Here is a 17,803-nt window from a genome sequence, read left to right as displayed (position 1 = left end):
ACGTACTATTTCTCGCGGCCTACTTTGTATTATTTTTTTTTCCACCATGCAGTTGAGGAAAGCCCATTAAAACATTTCTTTCTATTTCTGAAAATGTACATGCCCCCTTCAATTTATTCAAGGAAAAAAATCAAAAGAAAATTAAGATAGATTTGAAGTTTATCGCCATTTTGTGCTTTTGAATTCAGATAAGGAATTATTATTTTTTACTAAAGATTATCGTTTCATGTTTATATTATTTGATTGATCTGATTGAAGGAAAAGAACTATAGGAATGTAGTTGTGAGCAATTTAATTTAATTAATCTTTGCATAATATAGTAATCGCTTTCATTATTCTCTAATATAAATGATGACACAGTACGTACGAGTATAATTCAGTGAAACTCGTAAATTGCTATTTGTAATTGTTTGTTGTCGTTCCCCTAACCAAGGATCAGAGAAAAGTGGCAATTCTAGATCTCACAAATTGCAGTATAATTAATACTCGTAGTACAGTATGAGAAAGGAAATGAGTTAGTAGCAGTCACTGGTATTGTGTATATAGATCTACGAGCGGAGTTTTAGTAGACACAGAATTACGACTGTGGAAACATTTTTACCTCCGACGGACACTTTACCTATTTCCAGGAAGCTAACATTTAAATTCCAAATCTCTGCGAAAGAAATTTATTACATCAGTTGCAGATGTATTATTAAGGGAACATATATGAAACAAAGATATTAAAATAGACATTTAATATATTTTGTATTGGCAGAAGACTTGCAAACTAACGGAATGACGACACTCGACTCCAAAATTTGACTTAAATACAATATATAAGGTTCGATAAACGCAAACAGATAAAAAACAAGTTGAAAATAACAGAAGCATCTTATAATCATATGTCAGAAAGCGTAAGAAGCATAGGAAGATATACAACAAGATATAGACAACAGGTGAATCTGACGAATACAATACAAGAAGATGTAAGAAAGATAACACTCGGCAACAGTCATTTTGCGCCAGACAAAAGTAACAAATTCTTACTAATTTCGATCTTCTGATTTAAAAAATAACAAGCAAAATGTTCAATCAGTTCGAGTTTTCGAGGTGCACAATATAATTTATTTTCTATGCTTTTTATTTATTTTGTTTAATGTGACGATCCATTATGTGAAAACAATGTTAGTAGGCTATAAGTAGGCCACCATGTTAGAAGCATTTGCAGAAACGGAAATTATTCATTGCCCTTTTACGTATATTTGGAGGGGCGAAACAGGTTCGCGGTATGAATTCGCTAGAGTTTACATGATTTTACTTCAGATGTATGTTTCTTTCACTGTGAGCTTTAATGTCTAGAATATGCCATTAGGAAAGTTCAGGATAACAGGCAGGGTTTGGAATTGAACGGGTTACATCAGCTTCTTGTTTATGCAGATGACGTGAATATGTTAGGAGAAAATTCACAAACGATTAGGGAAAACACGGAAATTTTACTTGAAGCAAGTAAAGCGATCGGTTTGGAAGTAAATCCTGAAAAGACAAAGTATATGATTATGTCTCGTGACCAAAATATTGTACGAAATGGAAATGTAAAAATTGGAGATTTATCCTTCGAAGAGGTGGAAAAATTCAAATATCTTGGAGCAACAGTAACAAATGTAAATGACACTCCGGAGGAAATTAAACGCAGAATAAATATGGGAAATGCGTGTTATTATTCGGTTGAGAAGCTCTTATCATCCAGTCTGCTGTCCAAAAATCTGAAAGTTAGAATTTATAAAACAGTTATATTACCGGTTGTTCTGTATGGTTGTGAAACTTGGACTCTCACTCTGAGAGAGGAACATAGGTTAAGGGTGTTTGAGAATAAGGTGCTTAGGAAAATATTTGGGGCTAAGCGGGATGAAGTTACAGGAGAATGGAGAAAGTTACACAACACAGAACTGCACGCATTGTATTCTTCACCTAACATAATTAGGAACTTAAAATCCAGACGTTTGAGATGGGCAGGGCATGTAGCACGTATGGGCGAATCCAGAAATGCATATAGAGTGTTAGTTGGGAGATAGGAGGGAAAAAGACCTTTGGGGAGGCCGAGACGTAGATGGGAGGATAATATTAAAATGGATTTGAGAGATGTGGGGTATGATGATAGAGACTGGATTAATCTTGCACAGGATAGGGACCTATGGCGGGCTTATGTGAGGGCGGCAATGAACCTTCGGGTTCCTTAAAAGCCATTTGTAAGTAAGTAAGTAAGTGAGCTTTAATGAAGCGGAAATTAATTTAATTCTCTTTTCGGTTCTATTTGGAGGGGGAGAAACAGGTTCGCCGTATAAAATCGCTTCAGAGAATTTTCAATCGAAATAATGGACAATCACTTGGAATCTTTGTTGGAAGGAAAAGAGAGAGCCGCCTGGATTGCATTCAAGGAGGTCGTATTAAATTTTCTGGGTAACCGTAGAAGTGAGAACAATGAAGAACTAGTGCAAAATTCACTGTTGGCGTATGAAACTATTGGTTGTAACATGTCCCTGAAAATTCACTTCCTTCACTCCCATCTTGACTTGTTCCCCGAGAATTGTGGCGATTTCAATGATAAGCATGGTGAGCGCTTTCATCAAGAAATTTCAACTATGGAAAAAAGATAGCAAGGACAGTGGAGTGCCAATATGCTAGCAGACTGTTGTTTCACTTTAGCTCGTGATGTACCTGATGTCCAGTATAAAAGAAAATTCAGAAAAACAAAGCTGTAATCTTCTGAACAGTAAGTATTTAACCTTATTATAATTTTATAAAGCAGTGTTTTGAATAGATATAAATTCGAAAATTTCTCAAAAAACGTAACCAACAATTGCTTTTATTGTCAAATTCGTATTCAGGAGATTCAAATTATATAGAAAACATGTATCACATGTCCAGCGCAAAAAAAAAAGTTAGAATTTGTTACACTGAGTAATCAGATATAAAACAAGTTATGCTACAATTGGAGGACTCGCAATTACAATATAGAAGATGCGAGAGTGGATCGAAAAGTAACGCACAACAATTTTTTGAGGCAACGTATTTCATATGAAAGCAAGAAGTGATGCACAAGAAAGCTACAGGTTTTGCCTCTTCTTCTGCATTGGAACCAAGACTCTCGACACATTTCTCCCATCGGTGACATCAGATTCAGTACACTTCGTTCATAAAACTCCGTTTTTTGGGCGTATAGCCACCTGCGCACGTCTGGTTTCACTTCTTCATCCGAACCGAAGCGTTGTCCTCCTAAGAATTTAGTCAATGGTGAGAAGAGGTGAAAGTCAGACAGTGCGAGGCCTGGACTATAGGGTGGGTGATTGCCACCTTAATGATATCTCTGATATTGAGTGGTGTTGCATTGGTCGGCCGGAAAGTGCTTCGTCGGCGGACTTTTTCGAAGAACCTGTACCACCTGGAGATGTTGCTATGGTCCAGACAATCAAGCACCATACACCTCCAATATTTCCCTGTAGATTTTACTCGAATTTTTCGTTTTTTACAAAAAAAAAAACGGACTACACCTCGCTGCTCTTCACAAGTGAACGATGGTAGAAAACGCGCCATTTTTACTCAGTAGTTATAGCTTGTTCCGCCACGGTGACATCCGATAGAATCATTGTTGTCTGTAGCACAAGATTCAAACTAACTATCTGCCAACTTTGAACGCTCTAACCAAAATAGTATTCCGTAAAATAATTGTTATGCGTTATTTTCCGATCTACCCTGGTATAAGAAATGTAGTTAGATCTAGACAACAAGATATAGATGACAGGAGTTTCAACAATTACAAAACAGAAGTTAAAAGAAACATAATCATATTTAGAACGGGATATATACAACACGAGTATCTGACAATTACAATACCGAAGATACAAAAAAGAAATCATATTTAGAACAGCTTATAGTCAAGAAGAGATCCGTCAATTACAATAGAGAAGATACAAAACACATAATAATATTTAGAAGACCTTATAGTCAAGAGGAGGATCTGACAATTACAAAACAGAATATATAAGAAACAATCATATTTAGAACAGCTTATAGTCAAGAGGAGGATTTGACAAAAATACAATACAGAAAATATAAGAAACATAATCATATATAGAACAGCTTGTAGTCAAGAGGAGGATTTGACAAAAATACAATACAGAAAATATAAGAAACATAATCATATTTAAAACAGCTTATAGCCAAGAGCAGGATCTGACAATTACAATACAGGAAATATAAGAAACATAATCATATTTAGAACAGCTTAGAATCAAGAGGAAGATCTGACAATTACAACATAGAAAATATAAGAAACATAATCTAATTTGGAACAGCTTAGAATTAAGAGGAGGATCTGACAATTACAATACAGAACATATAACAAACATAATCATATCTAAAACAGCTTATAGTCAAGAGGAGGATCTGACAACTACAATACAGAAAATATAAGAAATATAGTCATATTTAGAACGGGGTATAGATAACAGGAGTATCTAACAATTACAATACCGAAGATACAAAAAAATCATATTTAGAAGAGCTTACTATAGCGTAGACAACAGAAAAATCTGATGATTACAAATCTGCAGATATAAGAAAGTAGACAAATTGTAGAGACAGGCATGAAAATTGAATGCTAGAGGATAAAAACAAAGAAGAAAAAAATGATATTTAGAAAATGAATGGGGTCAAAGATTATTTGAAAAGCATTTACCTATAAATGTAGTTAGTATAATTTCTGGGTAATACACATAATGACAAGATATGTGTCATTTCAAGACGCTTCTTTTTACCTTACGGCCATAAAATTTATTTGTACGAATTGGAGGCAGCAACAATTTTGGTGGGAATAATACTGTGGTTTTGGAAAATAAAAGTATTTGTAAGAATCGGATAATATATAGAGAGTAGGGGAAGGATGTGCGATATTATTCGTAGCTGAAAAAATGTCATTTTAAATAAATCCAATAATGCAATTATATATATATATATATATATATATATATATATATATATATTCTTCTATTCTTTGCTTCTAGTCTCTTACAAACACAAAGTCCTGCATCCAGTATACAAAAACTCATCATTTGCAGAGATTAATTCGTGAACATTTTTCACTGTGTAACTATTGTATGACGATGTAGGACGGGACATAAATCAGATAGGCATCTGCTGACTGAACTCGTGAGAAGTAAGGTACACTGGACACAGAAATGCTAATTGAATAGAACCGTTTTGTGACGGAGTTCCGCGCATGATTTTTATTGATTTAGTCTCAGAAGGCAGGTGAGCTATAGATGGCACTGAACCCAGTGATTGACTCGCGTGCACATTCCAGCAGCCAGACAATCAATATTGCCGAAGGTGTTTTTTTTTGTCTTTAAAATGGATGCCTTCATGTTGTGAAAAATAGTAAATTTTAATAATGTATTACTGAATAGGTACTAAGTAAGTCATTAGCATCCTTTTTCTTCGTCTTCTTCATCTTTACTTCATAGGTTATGCATATAAATCCCTTCCAGCCTCATTCATTCCATCTTTTCCAAGATGGATCGTAACACATTCTAGCTCTAAGTTCATAATATTAATTTGTTTACTTAGCTTATTATTTTGCATTCTCTGGTAGTTTTTAAGACGTTATATATACCTTTCATCATTAAAAATATATATGTTCTTATAAAGTTTATTCCTTAATACCCGTAAGATCTATTTTGATGATATTTTTATAGGCTTAATATTTGAAAATTACTCTTCAATTTAAAAGAAAAAAATATGTTTACATAAAAAGTTTTTAAAAGTGTGAATTTAAAAATAATTCATTTGGCGATTTGCACCAAACTGTTCTTTAAACAAAACTTTTCATATTTTGTACACATACACTTATATATTTATATATGTATATTTTTGTTTTGTTTTAAAGATACCGGTAACATTCATATCAACAAGTTCTACCTCAATGGAATGTCTGCACTGCAACAAGCAATATATTATTTAGGGATTAAAATTTTTAAAGAAAGTTTAATTGATTTTTTTAAATTTCCGTTTAAACTACAGTTTCTTGAGTTTAGCAAGAAAAAAGGGCCATATAAATGCCATGCTATTATCTAATAATTTGTTGAAGATGTAATTAAAAATATTTTGAAAAATACAGTTTTCAGAAAATGAGCGATAAAATTACATACTGCTGGCTGGTACTGTATTGTGTTTGCATGGCGGGACATTTTAATGCATAAATTGGTCAATTTTGTAAATATTTTAATATTTCTTTTACAGATATAAAAGTAAATGTTCATATTAAATTAATATAAGGGAAATAAACAAAGTAGGTTCATTTTTTGACTGTCGATGGTGTATGTTACTCTTTAAGCAAATTGTTTTGTAATCAACTATCTTTTTTAGTATGGGGATAAATTATAATAATTCTAATTCGTACGAAGAATTCAAAGGTCTCAGGAGCAGCGTGGGAATCATAGACGACCATCTTGGTCTGAGGAGCGGATGCACTCATTCTCCAGGAGACAAATTTGGAGGTCCATCTCCGGAGACACCGGGAGAAAGTCCCTCAACGACTTCGATAAGACGGAAGAGGCTACCATGCTTCTGGGGTTAGTACACAAGCGAACAGTTCTGGAGCTATCTAGTATCTTATAACTAGACATCGGATTTTTAGGCACTAAAAATTGCAGTTTTAGGCGCCTAAAATAAGCTCAAAATTTGTAAAATTAGGCTCTATTTTAATGAAAATAGGCATTTTAGACACATCAAGGTATCATACTTATTTCTTTCACTGAAAGTTTTAGTTATACACTAAAATACGCACAAAAAAGTATGTTTAAACATTAAAAAAGAATACTATATTATATTTATAAACAGAGCTGCACAAATTTAATATATTGAAACTAATGAAATGATGATTATTGATATCAAGATTGCTCATTTTAAGTTATTGAAATTCAGTTCCATGCTCAGACTTTATTATAATTATCTGCACAGTACACCACCAGAATTTTTTCTAAATTCTCCACAGTTAACCTTTGCCTTTTGTCACTGAGAATCATTTTGAAAGCAGAAAATCTTCTTTCAACCGAAACTGATGTGAGAGGCGCAAATTTTAAATTAGGTACAATAGAAACATCAATACTTACTGGAACATTTACACTTTCCCCCGATATCACTCTTGATACTTTTTCCAACAATGAAAATCCTACATTCTTATTTAATACGTTGTCCCACTTATTTTTAACTTTTTTCCCAGTTTCGCCCAAAGCAGAATGTATGTTCACTTGAGCTTCCTTTACTATTGCTATTTGGCTACAAAGAGATTGTTTTTCACGTTCTAATTGTTCAATGCTTGCAGGTATGAAAGAAAAGTTTGATGTTATGTAGGCAATATCGTTTTTCACTCGTGAGTCATTCAGACAATCTTTCACTGCTTTCACACACGCTGCACTATCAGTTTCAGGTAATTTATCAATAACTGTGACCACTTCTTTAAAATACTTAGAATAATACACCACTGACTGAATCCAGGTTCCCCATCGTGTAACAACCGGCTGAGGTGGGAGTGGGATATCTGGAAAGTTCTCTCTGAATATTGAAATCCTGGATGGGGCTTTACAAAAACATTTTTTTGTGTTAGAAATAAACGAAATGACAAGAGGAAATTCATTCCGGATTGTTTCAGAAACCCTGTGAAGGACATGTGCTAGACAGGTTACATGCGTGAGGTTAGGATAAAATGTTTTAAGAAGTGGAGCTGCAGCAACCATGTATGAGGCAGCATCAGTACAAAACAACAGAACTTTAGAATCGTCTATATTACCTGAGTATAAAGACTGTAGGCCTTTATTTACAAAATAAGCAATGGCTTGGCTATTCACTTTCGAAAGTTCCTTAACACATACGAGGTGTGGAATCGAAGGTCCATCTCGACTAAGTTTTCCTACTACCATATTTGCTATATACCTATTCATAGGATCTGAGGTTTCATCCACAGAGACCCATATGTAAGAATCACCTATATCCTCCCGAATGGAAGCTAAAGTTTCATTGTATATTCTATCTAAGTAATTTTTTCTTAGGGTCGACTCAGATGGGATATTTTGTTTGCAGTATTTTTGTAAAAACTGTCTTAAAACCGGATTTTCAATTGCATTCCAGGGAATGTTAGCAGCAACAAACGCTCTGGTTAAATCAGCATAGAAATTGCTGCTGAGATTGGATGAAGTAGGCTGTGTTAGTAAAGTTTGTTGCAGTTGAATTTTCTGCTGAGCTTTAGCGTTATGAGCCGCTCCTTGCACATGCTGCTTTAGGTGGCACTTCTTTTCTTGCGAAATCTAAAAATGTAAAGTAAACTGAATTAAAATAAAATCCTAATTGTTGTATTGCCGTATTTCTATCACAAAGTTAGTGGGTTCGAACAATCAAAATTTTAATGACCTGCAAATACTTTAACTATCGGAATTTAAAAGGTTAAAGTGTAGTGGTCTTAAAAAGACTTATACCTCAGGATAGCTCAGTCAATGTATAAATATTATAGGCCTACTCATTAAAATTAATAGAATTTATATATTTCAACTATTGTTACATACCTGTTTGCTACAAATCTTGCAGAATATTATTTTTCCATCATAAGTGAATTCTGAATATTCTGTTAGCCATTGCCGGATCAATGTAGATTTTGCACTTATATTTTTCGGCATTATCGCGTTAAACTTCACAGGAAAACGTCCTACCGCTCAAAACTTCTCAACACAAATAAGGTGAGAGAAAGAGCAACTGTTAACGAGCATTCAAATGAACCGTTGTTATTGAGATTCAATTGGACAAAAATACAAAGTTCCACTTATTGTTGCATTTCCTGGTAGTGTTACCACTAGGAGGGCCATTCTTTTAAATATTTTGTAACAGTTTACCCTACTAATTCGCAGTTTTACGACTTTTCATAAATATTCCAAAAACACTCTTTCTCCAAAAATTGTGATTTTATAACACTCTGAAGGGCAGTACAGCTAATCGGTTTCAGACCGAAAACAGTCATTTTTATAGTATAGTATATCTCTGAATCGGTAGCAGCACATGTTGTGATTGTTGCCTGCTTCAAAATTAAGGTTGGTTCTTTGTCGGCATTTATGCCTCCAAACATGTTAAATTCGGTGAAATCTATTGCGAGTGTCGTGAGATTCAAAACATTTTGTTTCCTTCATCAATGGTTTCATGGCCGGTGTGGAGCAAACTTTCCACTTTTTAAATGCCTTAAATTTCGCAGTGAATGCATGTATAAATTATAAAAAGTAAGAGCAAAATGCAAAACTTTACAGTGAGTTAGGCATTTTTAGGCGAATATTAACAAATTAGGCTCTAATAACCGTTTTAGGGCATTTTAGGGCACTATAAAACTCTTTGAATACCTTTCAATTACCATGAAACACAAATATTAATAATTATTTTTACTTTTCTCCTAAAGAAACAAAATAGGCATTTGCCCTAGAATCCGATGTCTGCTTATAAGTTATGTATTATGAAGTATGAATCTACAGAATATGTTAAAAAATGTAAAATAATAGTACTATTTTAAAAAATACAGAGTCGTTCAAAAGTCCCTAATCTTTTTGTTAAAACGGTACCAAAATTAATAATTTTGAGAAAATGTTACTGTGAGATAACATTTACATTCAAGTTAAACTTGCCTGCCTTCCATTTCAAGGCAAACCCCTTAACTTTATATACAGGGTGTGAGGGACATAAACTGCCAAAATTATGTAGTCAGTACATATCGGTTTACTTAAGGAAATATCTAGAGAAATTTAATTATTTCTTATAATATTATTTTAACTTGAAAAAATACCATGTTTTTAACATTGATAGTAGTCTTATTTGTTTACATTTCGACTGTACGTGAATGTCATTGCCAATGACCTTGCGTTCAACACATACCAATACACAACAGACTAATAAACGACAGCTTCAGCGTACATATCGGGCAAAGTAAATAATGATGTTCTATGATCATTAAAAAAAATAGACTCACAAAACATAATTTTGTCTAGGAACACCTAGACAGTTACAGTAAAATATTAATTAACTTTTTTTCTCGAGTTATTAATGCTGTACCACAAGTTTTTTTGACAGTTTATGTCGTTTACGCCCTGTAGTTTTGGTAAAACTATGAATGTCACAGTACTATAATAATTTGGAAATCAGTCCAATTCGTAGTTGAAATTCAAATACTAGAACACCATCTATACAACAATGAACATTTAAAGAAAAAACGGGGGTCTTCACTAATAATAATAAAATTACTTTATATAACAGGTTGACAATGCTTAAGCATCTTTCTGTGCGCAAATTTTTCTTCTCCATTCTGCTATATCTTCAGTCTCCTTCTACCAATCCTTTATGATGAATAATTTTATTAATAATAATAATAATAATAATAATAATAATAATAATAATAATTTTAAACCAAACGTCATGATAAGATACATATTTGTAAATAAAAATATGAATAATGATGTATACAAACACAAAATAAAATAATTTGGAACCAGAGTAACTCAAAAAAGAATAAAATCAAGCTACAAAATGAATTTTTATCCTGGAATTTTCATGACACAGACTACCAAAAGACGGTAACAAAATCACCCAACATGAATAATGTGAATCATTTCTTAAAGTGGATTAATAATTATTATTTGTGGTACTCTTATTTAAAAATGTTAGCAGACAAATAACGGACAGACATAATTAACTAGCCTCGAATATTTCATTGTGGTCACGAACATGCTACCCGGTGCAAGGTCATTTGTTCGTTTTCTCAATTTAAACCTTCGCTCTTACACCGAAAGTCCAAAAAAATATCAAATGTTGGAATTTTGTCAGTTTACTTCCTTCGTGTTTACAGATTATGATTAGCTGCAAGACGAAAGTAACTAATTCTTGGTTTTCAGGGTGAAGAACAGGGTTCGTTTACTCCGCAGAGTAACGAGTGGGGATTGAAAGATCACTAACTAGGCGCCATAACATCCCTGCGAGACTGTCATCATCAAGGAAGCAGGATGCTCTACGTGTCTCCCAGCACTCTATATGCCTTCACAACATTGTAGGAGGATGGATAAGAAGGTGGAACAATATCATGTGTATTCAGGTCACCCATACATGTCCAATATGCCATCAGAATTGCATTTTAGTTTGAGCAATGAATGACCGGTAAATGTAGCCGTCAGCCTTCCCATTCAAAAATAAGAACCAGAAGTAAATCTGTTACATGTCCTCCTCAACTTTAACTTTGTTCGTGAAAGAAGCCATGCTAAGTATATTTATTGCCTTAGGCAGGGACTGAACTCACGAATCTCGAATCTAAACGCTAACATAGTAAACAATAAAATTAGATCATTGAGGATGACGAGTTGTAGGAAAGAGAGATTACATTTTTAAGCTTTTGGTTTTAATTGTTTCCATTATACAGAGTGATTCAAAATCTCTGCAACAAACTCTGAGGAGTGATAGATCTAACAATAAGGAACCCTTTTCGTTAAACAACCTATTGTTTGTTGAGATGTTTGTAAGAGAAGAGAAGGATTTGTTGTTGTTGTTGTTTGTTTACGTTTAATGTTGAAAACCTTTTCATTTCAGTTTAATGTAATCATCGATTGAGAATGGATGTCTACGCGGTCTTCCACCAATGCGCCGGGGACGAAGAGACCCATTGTCTCGAAGGCGCTGATAAAGTCGAGCAAACATTGTGTGGTCAGAGTGATTTCTGTTTTGAAACTGGTGTTGGTACATGTGGAGAGCTCTTCTTCCGTTTCCGCGAGCCTCCCCATAACACATGACCATGTCGGCTAACTCGGGAAAAGTGTAGACATCCATTGTCAATTGATGATTAGACTGAACTGAAAGGAAAAGGTATTGAACATTAAACGTAAACAAAAAAAAAAACAGCCTTCTCGTCTCTTACAAACATCTCAACAAATAAACAGGGGTGCATACATTCGCATACATTGACGTACGCCCGCGCAAAAACATTTTCAACGGTAACTTCGAAACGACGCGTCAAAAGATATAAGTTTTTTAACAAAAAGGGTTCCTTATTGTTAGATCTATCACCCCTCAGAGTTTGTCGCAGAGGTTTTGAGTCACCCTGTACATTTGATAAATAATCGTTTTGAGATATCGGATACAGTCACTACGAGTATATTGATTTGTCTGTAATATAATTAATATATGGACGGGATTATAAATTTGGTGGACACAATTGGCTATAATAAATTAAATAAAACTATAAAAAATATTTAAAGTAAGTGTCATCAACATCATCTCCCAGGATTTTGGTCTTTAACCCGGCCTATTGCCATCGAGGTTTGCGAATGAACTACATTAGAGTCTATACTAACCGTCAGTTAGAAAGGAGGCGCGATTCACAACGCTTCTGCTCACGAATAATCACGAAATCTCACAAACCAGTGTTCTATAACCAATTGTCTGCTGCTGAACTGCATCGGTTATAACCTGTGCGCAAAAACGATGTAAGGCTCTGCCATGGCTTGTCTGTAGCTTCTACCAGAAGTTTAAGAACATCTCTTCAAAGAGATGTTTCACTCCTGTCCTTATGTGAAACCCTCTGATGTTTACGGGAACAAAACGCCTGTGAAAAATTAAGTTTTTCTTTTTGCTCCAAACCCAATCTCTCTATCTTTCAAACTGTGGATTATATAACAATTTTTATGTTACGAAAACATACTGAAAAATCACATTTTGTGTAGGAAAAAATTAATTAGGTACTCCAGAATGGATGTACTTAGATTAATGAATTTTGGGGTAGAGTTACGATACTCGTATTATCTCTAGTCATTCTTTCACATCCCAATAATCTGCCACTTCACGTCCACACTCACTGAATTTCGACTCATTTTCAAAGTTTCAAGGAAAAAATCTAATCTTCCCACACTTGTAGCAAACTCCACAGCTGATAATTAAAATGGAGGGAATAAACTGACTGACCAGTAAAGAGTCTACGTAAAGATTAATTTTTTGGTCCTACAGAATACGTCTGTTACGATAACAATTAATTAATATTAGAGGAGAAAAATTCGCTCCGGCGCCGGGGATCGAACCCGAGTCCTTGGTTCTACGTGCCAAGCGCTCTAACCATTGAGCTACGCCGAAGTTCAATCCACAGCATCGGATCGAATTCCTCTCCTCCAGTGTTTTTCCCTTTGTGGCCTGACTGTGGATTTTAATGCGAGAACGAAATGTCACATTTTAAAACAAAAAGTAATAATTGCACAAGAAACCTTTCGGATATGTCTAACTCTATCCCAAAATTCAATGATTTAAGTAAACCCATTCTGGAATAATATATTTTTTTACATACAAAACGTAATTTTTCAATAAGTTTTCATAACAGAAAAACTCTTATATGAAACACAGTTTGGAAAATAGAGAGATTGGGTTTTCAGTAAAAACTTCATTTTTCAAATGCATTTCATCCCTGTATAAACATCAAAGGGTTTTACAGGTAAGTATAAAGACAGAAGTGAAACAACACTTTTGAAGAGCTGTCAAACTTCTGGTACAAATTGTATGAAGGTTGAACCATTTTTATCTTATAATACTGCGCAAAATAATTAGCCTACCCATTTTAATATCCATTTTACAATAAATTAATTATTACAATATTACATAAATTAATGTTCCAATGCATTGCAACAGTTATACAGGGTGTTAAAAAAGTATTCCATATGTTGAGAGGAGGGACTGGCCGAAATTTCATGAGAAAATTTCTTCCCCACGAGGACTCGATCCAGTGCGCATTCCGTAACGCTAGTCCTAGGCGGGATGCCTTAGACCGCGACGCCACGGCACGAGACCGGTAGTGTATACTATATCAAGAAAAAAATGTATAACAATGCACTAAAGCAAGGAAAAGAAGTCTAACAAACATGAGTCCTAAAACCCATACTTTAAGAGCTATGAGCACCTTGTTCACCATCGCTATAAGAGGTACTCAATGTGATGTGAATTTATAGTAACGCATCTTTCTGCCCTACGTCATTGGGAATCACGCAATCTTTGAAACACTCCTGGTTGGTTTCGGATGTGTTGGCAGGCAATGATAACGCAGTATGAATATATCTGTGTTGTATTAAGTATCGATACTAACCTCTTGTGATTGTACTAATATAGTATAAAACTCTTCTGCATATATTTCAACTAGACTGTGATTACAATGAAGACATTGCAGTACTATTAAGATTTTCTTGACATGTCGCGGGCTCAGAATGACAAGGTTCTATTTGACATTTTTAGCAAAATTGAAATTTTTGTTGCATTGAATTCTGCTACTTCACAGTTATCTACCATATAAATTATATGTTGATATCTCAAATATTTTGCGTGATAAAGTTAGTTTGAAAAGGTTTTTGTCTGCATTGATTTTATTAAAGATCAAATTTTTAAAATACTCTCCTGTAAAATTTATTACACACTAGATAGAACCTTGTCGTTCTGAACCCTCGATGTTCCATATTGTAGCTGTGAAGCGATGTACGAATACCATGGAATTAAAATAAATGCAATACAATACAATGCAATAGATACTCTAGCGTCCAGCAATCGATTAAACTTTATTTGGTTACGAGATCATAATTTATGACAGTACATGCGCAGAAGAGTCGTGAAGTGCGCCGTATTCGTACAAGAAGGCTACTGTAGACACTAGTAGTGAGGTTCATAAGTCATATGGTTAAGGTGGCGAAATACCACCACTAAAAACAGAGTCTATTCAATATGCATGTAGGTCTAAATTTCCACTTCCGTGCCAGAAATCGAATTAATTCTTTGATTTTTCAGCCAGAAAATCTACCATTTGCGCCACAATGAAGCACAAAAAATAAATTTTAAAACATTTCTACGGATCAATATTCCGTAGAGTCTATATATTGATATGTAATAATTTCATGTAACATTCCAATTTAAAATACATAAATACATATGACATTTTCTTATAAGTTATGTGAATTGTTCTTAACTTCTTATTGAAGTGAAGTGCCGTGCCTTCCTTAAATAGTCTGTAATTAAAATATATCTTGGTCGTCTGAAGTATCAATTAGGTTTTTAGTTACTGGAAAGGTTATTCCACAGCACCTGAATAGTATCGAAGAGTGTATCTTAACGAGCAAAATGAAAGTTCTCTTTGATTAATTAGTAAATTACTTCTGAGATTTAAGATACTAATCCTGATCTTGACATGACACGATACATTCTTTTCCATGGCTAACGTTATGGAGAAGAATACAACTAATGCAATGAGTTAATAAAAGAAAAAAATCATTTTGAACGCTCTGAAAGACCACAAAAATTAGGAGCATTGGAAATCGAATTGCCAGAAGTTTCATTTTCCTTTTCGTCTCATTGCAGCAAAGATGTCTGAGGAGAATACACCAAACTTCACTATAATGACAATGAGGACCATCCCACAGAGTGACCACATAGTCTGGACACGTAGGCAAAGGCATAGATTCCTCTGCCCATCCTTTTTTAATCTAAAATTTTCCCTACATTCTCTCCTGATATTTTTCTATTTTTTTCTTTCCTTTCTTATCTTTATTTCCTTCTTCATTTTTTCTTCTTTCAACGCTCTTTTTCCTTACTATCTTCTTCTTTTACTCTTTCCTTCCTAATTTTCTTCTTGTTCTCCCCTCCCTTTTCTCATTTATTTCTTGTTCTTTCTTTCATTTCTCCATTTTCTTTTCTTCTTCTTCTTCTTCTTCTATTTTTCTTATTTCTTTCCCCTCTTTCCTTTATTTTCCTCATTTTCTTCTTCTCTTTCCCGTCGTCTCTTCATTTTCTTCTTCCCCCTTTTCCTCATTTTCATCTTCTCTTTCCTTTCCTGATTTCCTTCTTCATTTTCAATTCATTTCCTGATTTTCTTCTTCATTCCCTTTTTCCCAGTCTTCTACTCCTTTCTCCTCTTTTTGTAATTTTCTTCTTTTCTTTCATTTTCTTTCTTCACGTTCTTATCTTTTCCCCACTTTTTCTAATTTTATTCTTATCTTTCACTTCCTTTACTCATGTTCTTCTTATTTTCCCTGTCTTTTCCTTATTTTATTCTTATTTTCCTTCATTTTCGTCATTTCTTCATTCTCCCTCCTTTTCTCATAATATTTTCATTTTTTCTTCCTTTGGAAATCTTCTTCACTCCTGTTTTTTCTCCTTTTCATTTTTTTTCTTCTTTCACTTTTCACACTTTCATTTTTTCTTCTCTCCTTATCTTCCTTTCTATTCCTCTTTCTTCTCCATCTGCTTCATTTCCTTTCCTCCCTTTTTGCTCTTTTTATCCATCTTCTTTTCTTTCTTTTCCTCTTCCCTTCTTCGAGCCCTTCTCTTCCTCTTTGCCTTTTCCTCCACATCTTATTTTTCCATTTCCCTTTCTTTATCTCTTCTCTTTTTCCTACTTTTCCTTTCCATTTCTTTTTCCTTTGCTCCTCTTTTTCTTAATCTTCTCTTCCTGTCACTCTTCTCTTTTTTTTTTCTTCTCGTCTTCCCTATGTGTCCAGAGTTTATGTCTGCTTTTTGAATGTACGAAGAACAGTATTTTTCCTTGAGAATGAAAGACCACATTATCAGATCATACGAAAGGCTAATGGCAAACCCACGTAGGATTGCAATTACAACTTAATGCCATTGCAAAGCACTGGATATGATGCTTTATGTGTATGCATTTTCTCCAATCTTCTTACAGAGGTGGCCAAATTATTAGACAAAAGTGATTACATGTGCAACAAAGCTCTGTTTATCGGTAGAAATAATTAACAAAAATGTATTTTGCACAGAAATTACGAACGAAAAATTGAACCTGGAGGTTACTAATATTTTTTAACATTATCTTATTCTTCATTAACACGTTGATTTTGTCAGGGATGCTGGAAACTAAGTTTGACAGCATCATTGAATATCAGCATCATTTAGCCAGATACCAGACAGTGCTTCAATGAATCCATGTTTTATTGTAAGATTTTTTTTGTTCAATTTATTCATCAGTGTAGACCACAGATTTTCAATTGGGTTCATATCTGGCTTTTTTTGTAGGCCGTGGGAAAATAGACTGTGGAATATCTTCTGCAGTATAGAATTAAAACACCAATAGTACCAACACAGGCAGAAAAAATATATCCAACCGTTGGAAAAATATACCAGAAGAGTAAACAATCATATTTACAACATAGACTCTGAGAATTATTCTGATAGTTGATATGACGAATTATTTCAAACAAAAACGTTTTAGTCCAACAGTTTTGTCGCCTCTGTATCTATGAAGAAATGTGGAGTGTCATTTAAGAAAGAAAGGATTAGCTTGATATGTAAAATCTTCTTATTCGCACGAAACATGAAATCGCTCATTATATGAACCCTTCTAGAATTTAAATTCTTCCATTGCTGAAAAAAAAGTGAAAACTAAAAAAATTAACGTTTCGGGGATTGAATCTACTTTCATGTTCAGAAGAGAAACCAAGGTGACCAGTTAACCATAGTGTCAGTCATATTGATTTAGACAATTTTAACTACCCCAACGAACAAGGTACTTTTTTTCTCTCATCCTGTTTTTCACTTGTAGACGAAGATAGATCCATCTTGCGAAAACTTGTGAACTTTTTTGTTTTGTTTGTTTTTAATTTTCGTCAAAAATAGAAGAAGTCCTATTAACATATTTAAAAAAAAAAACACCACAGTTTTTATTTCTTTTGGAATAGTGACAAGGACTCGTTGATACAATACAAGTGCTATGGAAAAGCTTTTT

At 34.0% G+C, this 17,803-nt stretch overlaps 1 long non-coding RNA gene across 6 annotated transcripts in view; it reads left to right on the top strand.

The window, feature by feature from the left end:
* The window catches only part of LOC138710557 (uncharacterized), a 35,978-nt gene that overhangs the window by 12,520 nt on the left and 5,655 nt on the right, over positions 1-17,803 (top strand). For 3 of the 6 annotated variants that reach the window (XR_011335260.1, XR_011335263.1, XR_011335264.1), the window contains exons 4-5: positions 6,403-6,608; positions 10,953-11,124. This is a non-coding gene — a long non-coding RNA (uncharacterized lncRNA). Of the gene's footprint in view, positions 1-6,402; positions 6,609-10,952; positions 11,150-17,803 lie in introns of all 6 variants that reach the window. The other 3 variants (XR_011335262.1, XR_011335261.1, XR_011335265.1) reach the window with 3 other exon arrangements.

Source organism: Periplaneta americana, chromosome 12, assembly GCF_040183065.1.
Source record: "Periplaneta americana isolate PAMFEO1 chromosome 12, P.americana_PAMFEO1_priV1, whole genome shotgun sequence".
NCBI classification, from domain to species: Eukaryota; Metazoa; Arthropoda; class Insecta; order Blattodea; family Blattidae; genus Periplaneta; species Periplaneta americana.
Note: the sequence above shows the minus strand (reverse complement) of the source record. Positions and strands in the feature narration are given on the sequence as shown.